The sequence below is a fragment of the Harmonia axyridis genome, chromosome 2 (genome assembly GCF_914767665.1).
Source record: "Harmonia axyridis chromosome 2, icHarAxyr1.1, whole genome shotgun sequence".
NCBI classification, from domain to species: Eukaryota; Metazoa; Arthropoda; class Insecta; order Coleoptera; family Coccinellidae; genus Harmonia; species Harmonia axyridis.
This window is the reverse complement of record NC_059502.1, coordinates 43,020,977-43,035,512: the sequence shown is the minus strand read 5'-3', so window position 1 is coordinate 43,035,512 and position 14,536 is coordinate 43,020,977.

The following is a 14,536-nucleotide window of genomic DNA, read 5'->3' as shown; positions in this document are numbered from 1 at the left end:
CTACCTGCGTAACATCCGAGTCCAAGAAAATCAACAATGTGGAATGGCTTACTTGGATAATTGATCATTATACAGAAAGAATGAAGTAAGAACAGTCCCTTATACCAATGTGGTTTCCATAGACACGTGTGTCAAGCTTTCGTCCCTGTGCAATACGATGAAAAGTGTTAGAATGAGAAACATTGAAGAAAATAACAAACGAATGAAATCAACAACAGAAGTCAGTCGTGCATTTGTGGTTACAGCAGCAATTGACCTTACCACGTAAAAGATTATAGCTACCTGCGTGTCATCCGAGTCCAAGAAAATCAACAATGTGGAATGGCTTACTTGGATAATTGATCATTATACAGAAAGAAGGGAATAAGAACAGTCCCTTATACCAATGTGGTTTCCATAGACACGTGTGTCAAGCATTCGTCCCTGTGCAATACGATGAGAAGTGTTAGAATGAGAAACATTGAAGGAAATAACAAACAAATCAAATCAACAACAGAAGTCAGTCGTGCATTTGTGATCACAGCAGCAATTGACCTTACCACGTGGGAGATTATAGCTACCTGCGTGACATCCAAGTCCAAGAAAATCAACAATGTGGAACGGCTTACTTGGATAATTGTTCATTAAACAAAAAGAATTGAATAAGAACAGTCCCTTATACCAAAGTGGTTTCCTTAGACACGTGTGTCAAGCTTTCGTCCCTGTGCAATACGATGAAAAGTGTTAGAATGAGAAACATTGAAGGAAATAACAAACAAATGAAATCAACAACAGAAGTCAGTCGTGCATTTGTGGTTACAGCAGCAATTGACCTTACCACGTTACAGATTATAGCTACCTGCGTGTCATCCGAGTCCAAGAAAATCAACAATGTGGAATGGCTTACTTGGATAATTGATCATCATACAGAAAGAAGGGAATAAGAACAGTCCCTTATACCAATGTGGTTTACATAGACACGTGTGTCAAGCTTTCGTCCCTGTGCAATACGATGAGAAGTGTTAGAATGAGAAACATTGAAGGAAATTACAAACAAATGAAATCAACAACAGAAGTCAGCCGTCCAATTGTGGTTACAGCAGCAATTTACCTTACCACGTGGGAGATTATAGCTACCCGCGTGTCATCCGATTCCAAGAAAATCAACAATGTGGAATGGCTTACTTGGATAATTGATCATTATACAGAAAGAATGAAGTAAGAACAGTCCCTTATACCAATGTGGTTTCCATAGACACGTGTGTCAAGCTTTCGTCCCTGTGCAATACGATGAAAAGTGTTAGAATGAGAAACATTGAAGGAAATAACAAACAAATGAAATCAACAACAGAAGTCAGTCGTGCATTTGTGGTTACAGCAGCAATTGACCTTACCACGTTACAGATTATAGCTACCTGCGTGTCATCCGAGTCCAAGAAAATCAACAATGTGGAATGGCTTACTTTGATAATTGATCATCAAACAGAAAGAAGGGAATAAGAACAGTCCCTTATACCAATGTGGTTTACATAGACACGTGTGGTCAAGCTTTCGTCCCTGTGCAATACGATGAGAAGTGTTAGAATGAGAAACATTGAAGGAAATTACAAACAAATGAAATCAACTACAGAAGTCAGCCGTCCAATTGTGGTTACAGCAGCAATTGACCTTACCACGTGGGAGATTATAGCTACCCGCGTGTCATCCGATTCCAAGAAAATCAACAATGTGGAATGGCTTACTTGGATAATTGTTCATTAAACAAAACGAAGGGAATAAGAACAGTCCCTTATACCAAAGTGGTTTCCTTAGACACGCGTGTCAAGCTTTCGTCCCTGTGCAATACGATGAAAAGTGTTAGAATGAGAAACATAGAAGGAAATAACAAACAAATGAAATCAACAACAGAAGTCAGTCGTGCATTTGTGGATACAGCAGCAATTTACCTAACCACGTAAAAGATTATAGCTACCTGCGTGTCATCCGAGTCCAAGAAAATCAACAATGTGGAATGGCTTACTTGGATAATTGATCATCATACAGAAAGAAGGGAATAAGAACAGTCCCTTATACCAATGTGGTTTACATAGACACGTGTGTCAAGCTTTCGTCCCTGTGCAATACGATGAGAAGTGTTAGAATGAGAAACATTGATGAAATTACAAACAAATGAAATCAACAACAGAAGTCAGTCGTGCATTTGTGGTTACAGCAGCAATTGACCTTACCACGTGGGAGATTATAGCTACCTGCGTAACATCCGAGTCCAAGAAAATCAACAATGTGGAATGGCTTACTTGGATAATTGATCATTATACAGAAAGAATGAAGTAAGAACAGTCCCTTATACCAATGTGGTTTCCATAGACACGTGTGTCAAGCTTTCGTCCCTGTGCAATACGATGAAAAGTGTTAGAATGAGAAACATTGAAGAAAATAACAAACGAATGAAATCAACAACAGAAGTCAGTCGTGCATTTGTGGTTACAGCAGCAATTGACCTTACCACGTAAAAGATTATAGCTACCTGCGTGTCATCCGAGTCCAAGAAAATCAACAATGTGGAATGGCTTACTTGGATAATTGATCATTATACAGAAAGAAGGGAATAAGAACAGTCCCTTATACCAATGTGGTTTCCATAGACACGTGTGTCAAGCTTTCGTCCCTGTGCAATACGATGAGAAGTGTTAGAATGAGAAACATTGAAGGAAATAACAAACAAATCAAATCAACAACAGAAGTCAGTCGTGCATTTGTGATCACAGCAGCAATTGACCTTACCACGTGGGAGATTATAGCTAGCTGCGTGACATCCGAGTCCAAGAAAATCAACAATGTGGAATGGCTTACTTGGATAATTGATCATTATACAGAAAGAATGAAGTAAGAACAGTCCCTTATACCAATGTGGTTTCCATAGACACGTGTGTCAAGCTTTCGTCCCTGTGCAATACGATGAAAAGTGTTAGAATGAGAAACATTGAAGAAAATAACAAACGAATGAAATCAACAACAGAAGTCAGTCGTGCATTTGTGGTTACAGCAGCAATTGACCTTACCACGTGGGAGATTATAGCTACCTGCGTGACATCCAAGTCCAAGAAAATCAACAATGTGGAACGGCTTACTTGGATAATTGTTCATTAAACAAAAAGAATTGAATAAGAACAGTCCCTTATACCAAAGTGGTTTCCTTAGACACGTGTGTCAAGCTTTCGTCCCTGTGCAATACGATGAAAAGTGTTAGAATGAGAAACATTGAAGGAAATAACAAACAAATGAAATCAACAACAGAAGTCAGTCGTGCATTTGTGGTTACAGCAGCAATTGACCTTACCACGTTACAGATTATAGCTACCTGCGTGTCATCCGAGTCCAAGAAAATCAACAATGTGGAATGGCTTACTTGGATAATTGATCATCATACAGAAAGAAGGGAATAAGAACAGTCCCTTATACCAATGTGGTTTACATAGACACGTGTGTCAAGCTTTCGTCCCTGTGCAATACGATGAGAAGTGTTAGAATGAGAAACATTGAAGGAAATTACAAACAAATGAAATCAACAACAGAAGTCAGCCGTCCAATTGTGGTTACAGCAGCAATTTACCTTACCACGTGGGAGATTATAGCTACCCGCGTGTCATCCGATTCCAAGAAAATCAACAATGTGGAATGGCCTACTTGGATAATTGTTGATTAAACAAAAAAAAGAGAATAAGAACAGTCCCTTATACCAAAGTGGTTTCCTTAGACACGTGTGTCAAGCTTTCGTCCCTGTGCAATACGATGAGAAGTGTTAGAATGAGAAACATTGAAGGAAATAACAAACAAATGAAATCAACAACAGAAGTCAGCCGTCCAATTGTGGTTACAGCAGCAATTGACCTTACCACGTGGGAGATTATAGCTACCTGCGTGTCATCCGAGTCCAAGAAAATCAACAATGTGGAATGGTTTACTTGGATAATTGATCATCATTCAGAAAGAAGGGAATAAGAACAGTCCCTAATACCAATGTGGTTTCCATAGACACGTGTGTCAAGCTTTCGTCCCTGTGCAATACGATGAGAAGTGTTAGAATGAGAAACATTGAAGGAAATAACAAACAAATGAAATCAACAACAGAAGTCAGCCGTCCAATTGTGGTTACAGCAGCAATTGACCTTACCACGTGGGAGATTATAGCTACCTGCGTGTCATCCGAGTCCAAGAAAATCAACAATGTGGAATGGTTTACTTGGATAATTGATCATCATTCAGAAAGAAGGGAATAAGAACAGTCCCTAATACCAATGTGGTTTCCATAGACACGTGTGTCAAGCTTTCGTCCCTGTGCAATACGATGAGAAGTGTTAGAATGAGAAACATTGAAGGAAATAACAAACAAATGAAATCAACAACAGAAGTCAGCCGTCCAATTGTGGTTACAGCAGCAATTGACCTTACCACGTGGGAGATTATAGCTACCTGCGTGACATTCGAGTCCAAGAAAATCAACAATGTGGAATGGTTTACTTGGATAATTGATCATCATACAGAAAGAAGGGAATAAGAACAGTCCCTTATACCAATGTGGTTTCCATAGACACGTGTGTCAAGCTTTCGTCCCTGTGCAATACGATGAGAAGTGTTAGAATGAGAAACATTGAAGGAAATAACAAACAAATGAAATCAACAACAGGAGTCAGCCGTCCAATTGTGGTTACAGCAGCAATTGACCTTACCACGTGGGAGATTATAGCTACCTGCGTGACATCCGAGTCCAAGAAAATCAACAATGTGGAATGGCTTACTTGGATAATTGATCATCATACAGAAAGGAAATAACAAACAAATGAAATCAACAACAGAAGTCAGTCGTGCATTTGTGGATACAGCAGCAATTTACCTAACCACGTAAAAGATTATAGCTACCTGCGTGTCATCCGAGTCCAAGAAAATCAACAATGTGGAATGGCTTACTTGGATAATTGATCATTATACAGAAAGAAGGGAATAAGAACAGTCCCTTATACCAATGTGGTTTCCTTAGACACGTGTGTCAAGCTTTCGTCCCTGTGCAATACGATGAAAAGTGTTAGAATGAGAAACATAGAAGGAAATAACAAACAAATGAAATCAACAACAGAAGTCAGTCGTGCATTTGTGGTTACAGCAGCAATTGACCTTACCACGTGGGAGATTATAGCTACCTGCGTGACATCCGAGTCCAAGAAAATCAACAATGTGGAATGGCTTACTTGGATAATTGTTCATTAAACAAAACGAAGGGAATAAGAACAGTCCCTTATACCAAAGTGGTTTCCTTAGACACGCGTGTCAAGCTGTCGTCCCTGTGCAATACGATGAAAAGTGTTAGAATGAGAAACATAGAAGGAAATAACAAACAAATGAAATCAACAACAGAAGTCAGTCGTGCATTTGTGGTTACAGCAGCAATTGACCTTACCACGTGGGAGATTATAGCTACCTGCGTAACATCCGAGTCCAAGAAAATCAACAATGTGGAATGGCTTACTTGGATAATTGATCATTATACAGAAAGAATGAAGTAAGAACAGTCCCTTATACCAATGTGGTTTCCATAGACACGTGTGTCAAGCTTTCGTCCCTGTGCAATACGATGAAAAGTGTTAGAATGAGAAACATTGAAGAAAATAACAAACGAATGAAATCAACAACAGAAGTCAGTCGTGCATTTGTGGTTACAGCAGCAATTGACCTTACCACGTAAAAGATTATAGCTACCTGCGTGTCATCCGAGTCCAAGAAAATCAACAATGTGGAATGGCTTACTTGGATAATTGATCATTATACAGAAAGAAGGGAATAAGAACAGTCCCTTATACCAATGTGGTTTCCATAGACACGTGTGTCAAGCTTTCGTCCCTGTGCAATACGATGAGAAGTGTTAGAATGAGAAACATTGAAGGAAATAACAAACAAATCAAATCAACAACAGAAGTCAGTCGTGCATTTGTGATTACAGCAGCAATTGACCTTACCACGTGGGAGATTATAGCTAGCTGCGTGACATCCGAGTCCAAGAAAATCAACAATGTGGAATGGCTTACTTGGATAATTGGTCATTATACAGAAAGAATGAAGTGAGAACAGTCCCTTATAACATTGTGGTTTCCATAGACACGTGTGTCAAGCTTTCGTCCCTGTGCAATACGATGAAAAGTGTTAGAATGAGAAACATTGAAGAAAATAACAAACGAATGAAATCAACAACAGAAGTCAGTCGTGCATTTGTGGTTACAGCAGCAATTGACCTTACCACGTGGGAGATTATAGCTACCTGCGTGACATCCGAGTCCAAGAAAATCAACAATGTGGAACGGCTTACTTGGATAATTGTTCATTAAACAAAAAGAATTGAATAAGAACAGTCCCTTATACCAAAGTGGTTTCCTTAGACACGTGTGTCAAGCTTTCGTCCCTGTGCAATACGATGAAAAGTGTTAGAATGAGAAACATTGAAGGAAATAACAAACAAATGAAATCAACAACAGAAGTCAGTCGTGCATTTGTGGTTACAGCAGCAATTGACCTTACCACGTTACAGATTATAGCTACCTGCGTGTCATCCGAGTCCAAGAAAATCAACAATGTGGAATGGCTTACTTGGATAATTGATCATCAAACAGAAAGAAGGGAATAAGAACAGTCCCTTATACCAATGTGGTTTACATAGACACGTGTGTCAAGCTTTCGTCCCTGTGCAATACGATGAGAAGTGTTAGAATGAGAAACATTGAAGGAAATTGCAAACAAATGAAATCAACAACAGAAGTCAGCCGTCCAATTGTGGTTACAGCAGCAATTGACCTTACCACGTGGGAGATTATAGCTACCCGCGTGTCATCCGATTCCAAGAAAATCAACAATGTGGAATGGCTTACTTGGATAATTGTTCATTAAACAAAACGAAGGGAATAAGAACAGTCCCTTATACCAAAGTGGTTTCCTTAGACACGCGTGTCAAGCTTTCGTCCCTGTGCAATACGATGAAAAGTGTTAGAATGAGAAACATAGAAGGAAATAACAAACAAATGAAATCAACAACAGAAGTCAGTCGTGCATTTGTGGATACAGCAGCAATTTACCTAACCACGTAAAAGATTATAGCTACCTGCGTGTCATCCGAGTCCAAGAAAATCAACAATGTGGAATGGCTTACTTGGATAATTGATCATCATACAGAAAGAAGGGAATAAGAACAGTCCCTTATACCAATGTGGTTTACATAGACACGTGTGTCAAGCTTTCGTCCCTGTGCAATACGATGAGAAGTGTTAGAATGAGAAACATTGAAGGAAATTACAAACAAATGAAATCAACAACAGAAGTCAGTCGTGCATTTGTGGTTACAGCAGCAATTGACCTTACCACGTGGGAGATTATAGCTACCTGCGTAACATCCGAGTCCAAGAAAATCAACAATGTGGAATGGCTTACTTGGATAATTGATCATTATACAGAAAGAATGAAGTAAGAACAGTCCCTTATACCAATGTGGTTTCCATAGACACGTGTGTCAAGCTTTCGTCCCTGTGCAATACGATGAAAAGTGTTAGAATGAGAAACATTGAAGAAAATAACAAACGAATGAAATCAACAACAGAAGTCAGTCGTGCATTTGTGGTTACAGCAGCAATTGACCTTACCACGTAAAAGATTATAGCTACCTGCGTGACATTCGAGTCCAAGAAAATCAACAATGTGGAATGGTTTACTTGGATAATTGATCATCATACAGAAAGAAGGGAATAAGAACAGTCCCTTATACCAATGTGGTTTCCATAGACACGTGTGTCAAGCTTTCGTCCCTGTGCAATACGATGAGAAGTGTTAGAATGAGAAACATTGAAGGAAATAACAAACAAATGAAATCAACAACAGATGTCAGCCGTCCAATTGTGGTTACAGCAGCAATTGACCTTACCACTTGGGGGGAGATTATAGCTAGCTGCGTGACATCCGAGTCCAAGAAAATCAACAATGTGGAATGGCTTACTTGGATAATTGATCATTATACAGAAAGAATGAAGTAAGAACAGTCCCTTATACCAATGTGGTTTCCATAGACACGTGTGTCAAGCTTTCGTCCCTGTGCAATACGATGAAAAGTGTTAGAATGAGAAACATTGAAGAAAATAACAAACGAATGAAATCAACAACAGAAGTCAGTCGTGCATTTGTGGTTACAGCAGCAATTGACCTTACCACGTGGGAGATTATAGCTATCTGCGTGACATCCAAGTCCAAGAAAATCAACAATGTGGAACGGCTTACTTGGATAATTGTTCATTAAACAAAAAGAATTGAATAAGAACAGTCCCTTATACCAAAGTGGTTTCCTTAGACACGTGTGTCAAGCTTTCGTCCCTGTGCAATACGATGAAAAGTGTTAGAATGAGAAACATTGAAGGAAATAACAAACAAATGAAATCAACAACAGAAGTCTGTCGTGCATTTGTGGTTACAGCAGCAATTGACCTTACCACGTTACAGATTATAGCTACCTGCGTGTCATCCGAGTCCAAGAAAATCAACAATGTGGAATGGCTTACTTGGATAATTGATCATCATACAGAAAGAAGGGAATAAGAACAGTCCCTTATACCAATGTGGTTTACATAGACACGTGTGTCAAGCTTTCGTCCCTGTGCAATACGATGAGAAGTGTTAGAATGAGAAACATTGAAGGAAATTACAAACAAATGAAATCAACAACAGAAGTCAGCCGTCCAATTGTGGTTACAGCAGCATTTGACCTTACCACGTGGGAGATTATAGCTACCCGCGTGTCATCCGATTCCAAGAAAATCAACAATGTGGAATGGCTAACTTGGATAATTGTTCATTAAACAAAACGAAGGGAATAAGAACAGTCCCTTATACCAAAGTGGTTTCCTTAGACACGCGTGTCAAGCTTTCGTCCCTGTGCAATACGATGAAAAGTGTTAGAATGAGAAACATAGAAGGAAATAACAAACAAATGAAATCAACAACAGAAGTCAGTCGTGCATTTGTGGATACAGCAGCAATTTACCTAACCACGTAAAAGATTATAGCTACCTGCGTGTCATCCGAGTCCAAGAAAATCAACAATGTGGAATGGCTTACTTGGATAATTGATCATTATACAGAAAGAAGGGAATAAGAACAGTCCCTTATACCAATGTGGTTTCCTTAGACACATGTGTCAAGCTTTCGTCCCTGTGCAATACGATGAAAAGTGTTAGAATGAGAAACATAGAAGGAAATAACAAACAAATGAAATCAACAACAGAAGTCAGTCGTGAATTTGTGGTTACAGCAGCAATTGACCTTACCACGTGGGAGATTATAGCTACCTGCGTGACATCCGAGTCCAAGAAAATCAACAATGTGGAATGGCCTACTTGGATAATTGTTGATTAAACAAAAAAAAGAGAATAAGAACAGTCCCTTATACCAAAGTGGTTTCCTTAGACACGTGTGTCAAGCTTTCGTCCCTGTGCAATACGATGAGAAGTGTTAGAATGAGAAACATTGGAGGAAATAACAAACAAATGAAATCAACAACAGAAGTCAGTCGTGCATTTGTGATTACAGCAGCAATTGACCTTACCACGTGGGAGATTATAGCTAGCTGCGTGACATCCGAGTCCAAGAAAATCAACAATGTGGAACGGCTTACTTGGATAATTGTTCATTAAACAAAAAGAATTGAATAAGAACAGTCCCTTATACCAAAGTGGTTTCCTTAGACACGTGTGTCAAGCTTTCGTCCCTGTGCAATACGATGAAAAGTGTTAGAATGAGAAACATAGAAGGAAATAACAAACAAATGAAATCAACAACAGAAGTCAGTCGTGAATTTGTGGTTACAGCAGCAATTGACCTTACCACGTGGGAGATTATAGCTACCTGCGTGACATCCGAGTCCAAGAAAATCAACAATGTGGAATGGCCTACTTGGATAATTGTTGATTAAACAAAAAAAAGAGAATAAGAACAGTCCCTTATACCAATGTGGTTTCCATAGACACGTGTGTCAAGCTTTCGTCCCTGTGCAATACGATGAAAAGTGTTAGAATGAGAAACATTGAAGAAAATAACAAACGAATGAAATCAACAACAGAAGTCAGTCGTGCATTTGTGGTTACAGCAGCAATTGACCTTACCACGTGAGAGATTATAGCTACCTGCGTGACATCCGAGTCCAAGAAAATCAACAATGTGGAACGGCTTACTTGGATAATTGTTCTTTAAACAAAAAGAATTGAATAAGAACAGTCCCTTATACCAAAGTGGTTTCCTTAGACACGTGTGTCAAGCTTTCGTCCCTGTGCAATACGATGAAAAGTGTTAGAATGAGAAACATTGAAGGAAATAACAAACAAATGAAATCAACAACAGAAGTCAGTCGTGCATTTGTGGTTACAGCAGCAATTGACCTTACCACGTTACAGATTATAGCTACCTGCGTGTCATCCGAGTCCAAGAAAATCAACAATGTGGAATGGCTTACTTGGATAATTGATCATCATACAGAAAGAAGGGAATAAGAACAGTCCCTTATACCAATGTGGTTTACATAGACACGTGTGTCAAGCTTTCGTCCCTGTGCAATACGATGAGAAGTGTTAGAATGAGAAACATTGAAGGAAATTACAAACAAATGAAATCAACAACAGAAGTCAGTCGTGCATTTGTGGTTACAGCAGCAATTGACCTCACCACGTTACAGATTATAGCTACCTGCGTGTCATCCGAGTCCAAGAAAATCAACAATGTGGAATGGTTTACTTGGATAATTGATCATCATACAGAAAGAAGGGAATAAGAACAGTCCCTAATACCAATGTGGTTTCCATAGAAACGTGTGTCAAGCTTTCGTCCCCGTGCAATACGATGAGAAGTGTTAGAATGAGAAACATTGAAGGAAATAACAAACAAATGAAATCAACAACAGAAGTCAGCCGTCCAATTGTGGTTACAGCAGCAATTGACCTTACCACGTGGGAGATTATAGCTACCTGCGTGACATTCGAGTCCAAGAAAATCAACAATGTGGAATGGTTTACTTGGATAATTGATCATCATACAGAAAGAAGGGAATAAGAACAGTCCCTTATACCAATGTGGTTTCCATAGACACGTGTGTCAAGCTTTCGTCCCTGTGCAATACGATGAGAAGTGTTAGAATGAGAAACATTGAAGGAAATAACAAACAAATGAAATCAACAACAGAAGTCAGCCGTCCAATTGTGGTTACAGCAGCAATTGACCTTACCACGTGGGAGATTATAGCTACCTGCGTGACATCCGAGTCCAAGAAAATCAACAATGTGGAATGGCTTACTTGGATAATTGTTCATTAAACAAAACGAAGGGAATAAGAACAGTCCCTTATACCAAAGTGGTTTCCTTAGACACGCGTGTCAAGCTTTCGTCCCTGTGCAATACGATGAAAAGTGTTAGAATGAGAAACATAGAAGGAAATAACAAACAAATGAAATCAACAACAGAAGTCAGTCGTGCATTTGTGGTTACAGCAGCAATTGACCTTACCACGTGGGATATTATAGCTACCTGCGTGACATTCGAGTCCAAGAAAATAAACAATGTGGAATGGCTTTCTTGGATAATTGTTGATTGAACAAAACGAAGGGAATAAGAACAGTCCCTTATACCAAAGTGGTTTCCTTAGGCACGCGTGTCAAGCTTTCGTCCCTGTGCAATACGATGAAAAGTGTTAGAATGAGAAACATAGAAGGAAATAACAAACAAATGAAATCAACAACAGAAGTCAGTCGTGCATTTGTGTTTACAGCAGCAATTGACCTTACCACGTAAAAGATAATAGCTACCTGCGTGTCATCCGAGTCCAAGAAAATCAACAATGTGGAATGGCTTACTTGGATAATTGATCATTATACAGAAAGAAGGGAATAAGAACAGTCCCTTATACCAATGTGGTTTCCATAGACACGTGTGTCAAGCTTTCGTCCCTGTGCAATACGATGAGAAGTGTTAGAATGAGAAACATTGAAGGAAATAACAAACAAATCAAATCAACAACAGAAGTCAGTCGTGCATTTGTGGTTACAGCAGCAATTGACCTTTCCACGTGGGAGATTATAGATAGCTGCGTGACATCCTTGTCCAAGAAAATCAACAATGTGGAATGGCTTACTTGGATAATTGATCATTATACAGAAAGAATGAAGTGAGAACAGTCCCTTATAACATTGTGGTTTCCATAGACACGTGTGTCAAGCTTTCGTCCCTGTGCAATACGATGAAAAGTGTTAGAATGAGAAACATTGAAGAAAATAACAAACGAATGAAATCTACAACAGAAGTCAGTCGTGCATTTGTGGTTACAGCAGCAATTGACCTTACCACGTAAAAGATAATAGCTACCTGCGTGTCATCCGAGTCCAAGAAAATCAACAATGTGGAATGGCTTACTTGGATAATTGATCATTATACAGAAAGAAGGGAATAAGAACAGTCCCTTATACCAATGTGGTTTCCATAGACACGTGTGTCAAGCTTTCGTCCCTGTGCAATACGATGAGAAGTGTTAGAATGAGAAACATTGAAGGAAATAACGAACGAATCAAATCAACAACAGAAGTCAGTCGTGCATTTGTGATTACAGCAGCAATTGACCTTACCACGTGGGAGATTATAGCTAGCTGCGTGACATCCGAGTCCAAGAAAATCAACAATGTGGAATGGCTTACTTGGATAATTGATCATTATACAGAAAGAATGAAGTAAGAACAGTCCCTTATACCAATGTGGTTTCCATAGACACGTGTGTCAAGCTTTCGTCCCTGTGCAATACGATGAAAAGTGTTAGAATGAGAAACATTGAAGAAAATAACAAACGAATGAAATCAACAACAGAAGTCAGTCGTGCATTTGTGGTTACAGCAGCAATTGACCTTACCACGTGGGAGATTATAGCTACCTGCGTGACATCCGAGTCCAAGAAAATCAACAATGTGGAACGGCTTAATTGGATAATTGTTCATTAAACAAAAAGAATTGAATAAGAACAGACCCTTATACCAAAGTGGTTTCCTTAGACACGTGTGTCAAGCTTTCGTCCCTGTGCAATACGATGAAAAGTGTAAGAATGAGAAACATTGAAGGAAATAACAAACAAATGAAATCAACAACAGAAGTCAGTCGTGCATTTGTGGTTACAGCAGCAATTGACCTTACCACGTTACAGATTATAGCTACCTGCGTGTCATCCGAGTCCAAGAAAATCAACAATGTGGAATGGCTTACTTGGATAATTGATCATCATACAGAAAGAAGGGAATAAGAACAGTCCCTTATACCAATGTGGTTTACATAGACACGTGTGTCAAGCTTTCGTCCCTGTGCAATACGATGAGAAGTGTTAGAATGAGAAACATTGAAGGAAATTACTAACAAATGAAATCAACAACAGAAGTCAGCCGTCCAATTGTGGTTACAGCAGCAATTGACCTTACCACGTGGGAGATTATAGCTACCCGCGTGTCATCCGATTCCAAGAAAATCAACAATGTGGAATGGCTTACTTGGATAATTGTTCATTAAACAAAACGAAGGGAATAAGAACAGTCCCTTATACCAAAGTGGTTTCCTTAGACACGTGTGTCAAGCTTTCGTCCCTGTGCAATACGATGAAAAGTGTTAGAATGAGAAACATTGAAGGAAATAACAAACAAATGAAATCAACAACAGAAGTCAGTCGTGCATTTGTGGTTACAGCAGCAATCGACCTTACCACGTTACAGATTATAGCTACCTGCGTGTCATCCGAGTCCAAGAAAATCAACAATGTGGAATGGCTTACTTGGATAATTGATCATCATACAGAAAGAAGGGAATAAGAACAGTCCCTTATACCAATGTGGTTTACATAGACACGTGTGTCAAGCTTTCGTCCCTGTGCAATACGATGAGAAGTGTTAGAATGAGAAACATTGAAGGAAATAACAAACAAATGAAATCAACAACAGAAGTCAGCCGTCCAATTGTGGTTACAGCAGCAATTGACCTTACCACGTGGGAGATTATAGCTACCCGCGTGTCATCCGAGTCCAAGAAAATCAACAATGTGGAATGGCTTACTTGGATAATTGTTCATTAAACAAAAAGAAGGGAATAAGAACAGTACCTTATACCAAAGTGGTTTCCTTAGACAGCTGTGTCAAGCTTTCGTTCCTGTGCAATACGATGAAAAGTGTTAGAATGAGAAACATAGAAGGAAATAACAAACAAATGAAATCAACAACAGAAGTCAGTCGTGCATTTGTGGTTACAGCAGCAATTGACCTTACCACGTTACAGATTATAGCTACCTGCGTGTCATCCGAGTCCAAGAAAATCAACAATGTGGAATGGCTTACTTGGATAATTGATCATCATACAGAAAGAAGGGAATAAGAACAGTCCCTTATACCAATGTGGTTTACATAGACACGTGTGTCAAGCTTTCTTCCCTGTGCAATACGATGAGAAGTGTTAGAATGAGAAACATTGA